Source organism: Limulus polyphemus, unplaced genomic scaffold (assembly GCF_000517525.1).
Source record: "Limulus polyphemus unplaced genomic scaffold, Limulus_polyphemus-2.1.2 Scaffold1648, whole genome shotgun sequence".
In the NCBI taxonomy this organism is placed as follows: domain Eukaryota; kingdom Metazoa; phylum Arthropoda; class Merostomata; order Xiphosura; family Limulidae; genus Limulus; species Limulus polyphemus.
The window spans coordinates 65,398-73,102 of record NW_013667258.1 but is presented as its reverse complement, the minus strand read 5'-3'; positions in this window follow the sequence as shown (position 1 = coordinate 73,102).

Genomic DNA, 7,705 nt, shown 5'->3' with positions numbered 1-7,705 from the left:
CCACCTGGCCATGGATATTTATAAGAACTATAGCTTGATGTATAACTATAACTTTTGTTCGTGTTTAATGTTTTGATCTCTAAATGACCTCGAAGTTAAAAAGTAGCAGCAAGACTTTTTTCTCTAATGAGACGCATATGGAAAATAGAATTATATCTAATGGCAAAAATTAACGTAACTTTCACAGTGGATTACATGTGTCCCTACACTTCAAGGCGGGCCTGGCATGTCTCGCCCTTTCAACAGTGGGGGAAGTTATAATGAGACCATGAATTCCACTTTTTGTCGGTAAAAATAGTAGCCCAAAAATTGGCGGTGGGTGTTATTGACTAGTTGCCTTCTATCTAGTCTATCGCTTCTAAATTATGGACGGCTAATCCTCGAGTAGCTTTGTACGAAACAAATGATCACTTTGATGTCCAGTCCATGTTTTGGATCTACCAGAATGTCATTGACCTTTTGCAAGAAAAATCTACCTTCCAATAATAACCGTAGACAAAGGCAAACCAAAGAACAAGATGTCTTTTATAGTGGTGAATTGTAGTTTCTAAGTGTCCAAACATCATTTTACTTCGAAAGCTAAATTTTTTGTTATAGATAATTTCGTTCAGAAGTTTGACAGTTAATTAAGCCATTTTCACATCTATTGCACGATCTTACTCCGATAATTTTTCTCTTTGATATATAGTTTTAACTAAGAACGTGTTAAGTTTATTCCCCACTTATGATAAGGGTACTGGTATGAAAGTTTATTCTTAAACCAGAATTACTTGGCTGTTATGGTTAGTTTATTCATGATGTCACAGAATTTGTTTTTAGACGCATTGAAGTATAGTTTTACCCTCAAGATTGATTGTCCATTTCTTTTTAAAGCTATAGAACATAATTAAATTTATTTTGTATTCGTACGCAAATTAAATCCATTGTTCAGTATAATCCAGACCACGGGAGGGCAGCATCAGTAATTATTTGTAACTAACAACATTGAGCCAAGGAATTAATCTAACAGGGTTTCGTTACCTAACACTGCAAACACAATTGTTTAGGGTGACAAGCTACAAAAACTTTTAACTAAGTTTTTGTTGTAGTGATCATATGATCACGACAATATATATATTACTGATAATATGTTTCCATGTTTTATTTTATGTGAAAGTTCACTTTGTGCCAGAACCAAATGTTTTATTTTTTTACAGGAACGTCGAGAGTCAGCACGGGCCCCGGGGCAAACATCCTCGCCCCCCCCCCCCCCTTCTCTCTCTTTTTTTAACATTTTCAAGAATTTGTTAAAAAGATCCTAAATTAGGACAGCAACGAGCTCATAAACCAGACAAAATCATAGCAGCAGCCGTTTTTACCTCACAGTATAAGCGTAAAAACGTTAATAAAGTAACAACAAATATCTATTAAATCTATAAAGTAACAAATACATACTAATTATTACTCAAATTATTATTTCGGTCGTTCTTAATATATCAAGCGTCTATGTGCAAAGAAAAGCCAAAACTATGTTTTTTATCATTAAATGAAGATATAGCCTAAAGATGCTTTGTGGGCTTTACGGCATAACCAGGTTTCATTAGCCGTGTCCCTGGGCAGTTGCCCCCCCCCCCCTGTCGGCGGGCCTGTCTTTTTAAATGTACTTTAATAGTCTAATAAAAAACGTAATATAGTATGTATTGAAGTAGGGTTCAGTTAATGTCGTATGAAATCCAGGGTTACCTTTATCAGCCCTTAAGCCTACAGCTGAGCCAATGGAAAGCTCTCAGTTCTGTCGTAAAATAAAATTTGTTATCAAATACGAAGTGAGTGAAAGTAAAGAAGAGTAGATGATAACCACAATAGATCTGCTACATCCAGTGCCGACGACGTCTTTTACCCAATACCAGGCCTGCTGGGATACAACATACGAGAGATTATTTATATTTGCGTGAGAACCACTGTTATGATATGTACCGAATTAAGTTGGAAAAGTGTAATTTTTCATCAGTTTTATTTATGCCCCAACAAATCAGAATTAGGGTAAGGAATATTAAAACTATCGTTTACTTATTTATTTAGGCCCGGCATGGCCAGGTGGATAAGACGCTCGACTCGCAATCTGAGAGTCGCCCTTTCTGCCGTGGGGGCGTTATAATGTGGCGGTCAATCCCACTATTCGTTGGTAAAAGAGTAGCCTAAGCCCTCTAGTCTTACACTATTAAATTAGGGGCGGCTAGCGCAGATAGCCCTCGTGTAGCTTTGTGCGAAATTCAAAAAGAAACAAACAAACAAACTTATTTATTTTAACACCATATAAAAAAACGATAATTCTTATGAGAGATGTGACGTCACTACGGACATAATAATGAAAAATAGGCGTGATTATTTTCATAATTAAAACGCTGTAGTTAATTGAAAAAGTCCAGAACACTGTAGGCTTCATAATATTGAGAAATTCCAATAAAAACAGCGGAAAAGATATTTTACTTGACAGTTCTATCAAACAACAAGTCTGAAGCCGAACAAGATCTTCAGTGTATCAAAGAGAAGGCCTTAGCAAGTCGAGGATATTGATCGAAAGAGAACTCTCACGGTTTATTGTTATTATCCTTCTCCAGCTTTATAACGTCGTAAACGTCCCTTTAGGCCTACACTCTTGCCAAGTTTTGCTTCAAGCTGATGTTTCATTTTGGCTATATCTTGTCTCTTGATCCGTCTGTCTGTCAGCACGATCCAGCGAACGGAAACCTGACCTTAGACAAAGTTTAAGGATGTCCGACTGTCGCCTCGAAGATCGTCAAGTATAGATACTGTTTTGTTTTCCTCATAAAGTGAACACGTCAGCAAATGCCTATCTATCTATCTATCTATCTATCTATCCAGAAGCAGATGTAGTATCGACAACGAATTAAATAGATAGATAGTATAGAAGAGAACAAAATTCGAGATAAACAGGTTGTGCAAAAAGGACATTGGATACCTTGAAAATCCTACAGATTTTCTTTCCTACTTATTTTAGATCATTGTAGCTTAAAGCACAATATTGAATTTTTGGTATTTACAATGTTTTATACCTTTATTGATCCGGTATATAAAAATGTCTGGAACAGTCTAAATGAAATAGAAAGACGAACTATTAACTTGTAACTAAAGACAGGTTTCTAATGGTTATAATAACAGTAACGTGAAGAGGACGTTAAAAGTGCAGGGGCTCATGAACAAAAAATGGACACTTTTCAAGCATCACCGAAAGGCAAGACGTTATTTCTTTTTTTTTCTTTTTTTTTGGAGAGGAGGTATTAGGGAGGACCTAATAAAGTAAAGATAGGGTAGAAAGCCATGAGATGCAAACATCTCTCTTTTATTCCTATTCAATCGTTCTTATAAAAAATAAGTTTAAAATTTAACATTAATCAGCGAATTATTCCGTATTAATACTTAATAGCGTATCACGTTTTTGTTCTTTGCTGTATAGACCTACAAAATTTTCGTTTTTAATCTTAAAGTTACACGGTGAATTATGTGCGATGTACCCATCGCAGGTATCGAACCCCATATTTCTGCATTATAAGCCATGAAGCCTACAGGATACAGGTTTTTTAATGAGACTAATTGGAGATTGATGTTATGCAATTAAGTACCACCGATTTTCAAAGTGTTTATTTCAAGTCACATCGAACACCTGATTTTTACAGCTTTACAATTCAGTTACGGAATAGCTCTTTTAAAACATATTCTGTCCTGTCAGTTTAGTATATGAAATATCTGACGTCACCACTGAGGTAGTAATTAAAACATAAGTTCGACTTTTTTTAAGGCGTTGAATGGCAATGGCTGTATCTAGCTGTATGAATGTTTTTATAAATGCTGTATTCAGGAGACTAAATAAATTGTTGTATTTAACTTCACGTGCAATTCTTTCTGCTGTTTGATTTAACTTTTGTTTTGCAGTGACGTTCTCGGGGGTGGGTGGGTGGGGGCTCAAGCCCCTGCCTTCTTCCTCCTATGCCCCAAAAATGCTATTTTTCTCAGTCATAAAAGTTGTTCACAAATACTGAATGACATGCAAGATTCCACACCTTGCATGCTGCGAATTTGTGAAAAAGTATTCCAGCTTTAGAATGAATGGCACATATGGACTATATTAAAACATGTAATTTCTCGCTGTTAGATTTTTTATAAGTATAAGGTCGTCAAGAAATTAATGTCGCGTTTTGGACCACTTTCATTAACCACCCCCAAAAAACGTACATCACGTATAATAGTTAAACGAACCGCCTAAACGTCACGTTAGTGTAAACTATATAATTTGTAAAGTTTAGTATACTCTAATCCCTCATAGTGATGGCACACGACGAGACACACATTCGTCATGTAATACTATTTGAATACAAGAAAGGAAACAATGCTACTGTAGCCACAAAGAATATCAAAGTTTATGGAAATGTTTTGAACGTTCGTAAGTGTCAACGATGGTTCAGAAAATTTCGCTCAGGTGACTTTAGTCTTAAAAACTGTGATAGCAGGGGCCGACATGTTGGGATTGATATTGATGCTCCAAAGACGCTTGTTGAGTCTAACCAAAGGCAACACACTCGTGAAATGACTCTGAAATTGCAAGTCTCTCATGAAGCAATACATAAACATCTAAGGAATATGGGAAAACTCCATAAAGAAGATGTTTGGGTGCCTCACGAACTCTCCGATGATCATCGTTTCCAACGTGTGAACGTTGCTTAGTCTCTTTTTGTACAGAATTGTCACCGGTGATGAAAAATGGATTCTCTATGAGAATATTAAACCCCCAAACAATGGTTCAGTCCTAGACAAAAACCATTTTCGACCCCAAAACCTGGACTCCATTCGCAGAAAGTGATGCTTGGCATTTGGTGGAAAATCAAAGGAGTAATTCATTTCGAACTCCTCACTCCACAGTGAACTGTCAATGCAGAGAAGTATAGTCAGCAACTGGAACGTTTAAATCAAGCCGTTCATTAGAAACGCCCTTCACTCGTCAATCGGAAAGGCGTTCTTCTTTTCCACGACAATGCACATCCACATGTGGCACGTTTGACGCAACATAAGATTATGGAGTTGTGTCGGGAAATTCTCCCTCACCCACCATATTCTCAAGATATGGCACCATCAGATTACCATCTTTATCGTTCGTTGCAACAACATCTTAATGGGAAAACGTATGCAAATATAGAAGGTGTTAAAGAGGACATCGACACGTTTTTTGCTTCAAAGCCAAGTGATTTCTTTAATCAGGGCATTAACAACTTGATTGTAAGATGAAAAAGCATCATCGATAAAAGTGCAGACTATTTCATTTAATAAATGTTTTCTTTTGATATATAAGTTGTTCGGGTTTTTTCATCTAAAACAAGCGACATTAATTTCTTGACGACCTAATACTTGAGAGAAAAAAATGCTAGTCTTGGCAAGGGGAGTTAAAACTTAAAGAACTAATTCGTGTCCATGCTAGAAAGATAAAAATTCTACATAGTACCAAATTGTTAGGACTAACCAACTGTCTTTTGCCATAGGATTTCACATGGCATCATAATCACAACGGCGCACCCACCTCCGGTGGCTCACCGGGAAGTCTGAGGGCTTATAATAGCCCATTCGGTAGCTTTGTGTTTAACAGCAAACATAGTCACAGTATCGAATCACGGATACCGTGATACTTCAATGACCCCTATGGAACAGGAGTTAACACCATATTAATGAAGAGTTGTGAATTAAATATTATAAGGAATTATGTTTTTAAAATTCACACAAGCCTTTATCGGTTGTACATAGTAAAACTTTATTTTATTAACAACGTTTTACAAGGTTCACCTGACATCAGTTGACCTACAAGAATCGAGGTTAATGAAATTTAATTTAAACACAAGAGGGAATCCTCACTAGCCGCTGCACATGAAATTCCTTAAGGCAGGATTAGAGAAAATTAATCTACAAACCTTTTTTTTTCCTTTTTATTGGCTATATTTTTGTGCGCCAGCAATACCAAGCGTGGGGCGCGCGTACATCGATTCGATATCATTACTCATTAGGATCTCTACTAGTCTACCCTCAAACTGAACTTGTTTTAGGCAGGATTGAAATAAATTAATCTACGAGACCTTTGACATGGTCAAATACATCAATCGAAAGGGTTTGACCTCCTGAGTCGAAAACTGTAATTAGATCTAAAATCTGTCAAGAGATGGCGAAACTATTCGTTAAAAGTTTGCAGATGAAAAAAACAAACAAACTCGGAGCCATTCCATTTCTATGAGCCGTTATGTCGTGGCTAAAAATAATCGCCGAGAACCTATAACAACAGTAATCTACAAGCATACAACCTGGTGAAACGTTGTGCATAAAATAAACAAAAGTTTTACTATGTACAACCGATAAAAACTTGTTAGGCATCATTTAACGTGTCGTCTGTCGTTATAGATTTTCCATAAAACAAAAGTTATGGTATATGTTATATTCAGCTTATCCATACTTAAATATTTTATATTATGCGCAGAAAAAACGGGATTTTATAAGTTAGCTTTTTCAGGTTATAATCGACACGTTTATAACCGAAGTTTAACATGATAGTTAGGCCACTTTAGTAATGTGCAGGTGTAGTGTTACTTATTCAAATCCATAAAGCTGCACTTATAACAACATCACCTACCTGAAATGTTGTTCCTCGTGTAAAATGATAAATGTAAGAATAAAACATATGTAATGTGGGAAATCTGAACTTCTCCCTAATTACGTGAAGTGTAACATGGGAGCCTCGCATTTTCACGTTGCAGGGGTGAGACTTTCGTTTTAAAAGTGGGTAGGGACAGTTCGTAAAACTGGGGTATAAAACATTTACTGAATAACAGTTATATCAACATTTACAGTCTTTTAAAACTTTCAGAGATCTAGTTGCATCCTTTCAACAGAACCAGTTTACCATATTACACTTTGCACAACATTTAGGTATCAGTACAACTTATGAAATAGTAATAACACTTACATCAGTAATACTTAGGGTAACTCGAGGAAAACAAAATAAATCAAACTGCTGATTTAATGATTGTGGCTCCTGTCTCAAATACCTTTCTGCTGGGCAGATGTTGATGTTCAGCTGGTAATTATCTCTCTTCAACACTAGCCTCCCTTCCTGTACATTCTTTCTGTCTATTTCTCTGTGGCATTTCTGCTCACACCTGCTTGCTCCTGCACTTCCTCCAACAATAAACATGACAGCAAAAAAAAACAAAAAAAAACTCATGTACCACAGTAATCTCCTTAACACTTCTTTCTAAATCACCTTAGAAATACAAATTATTACTTTACATATAGTCGTGTAAAACTGAATGAAATAATAGTAATAATAATAACATAATTAATAATAATAAGAGGAAGTGCGACAATATTGTTACGACAGCGGGGGTCACGTGACGCTAGTAACATGTCATATTCTCGAAGGTTCGTGAAGTCTCGAGCGTTTACCTAGATATGCGGTATTCTTGTATATATAAGCCGCCAAGAAGTGACGGCAACAATGTAATGTGTAAATTAAACGTGCAGGTAGAGATAGATACCAGACAGTTGAGTCGAGCACGTGAGACGTGCGTTGTGAATTATAACGTTTGTTATAGCGCGAACTATGGAAATTAAGTGTATTGCAAAGTTGTATTCAGAAAGATAAACCAGTTTTATTAAGAAAGAACTTGTATCG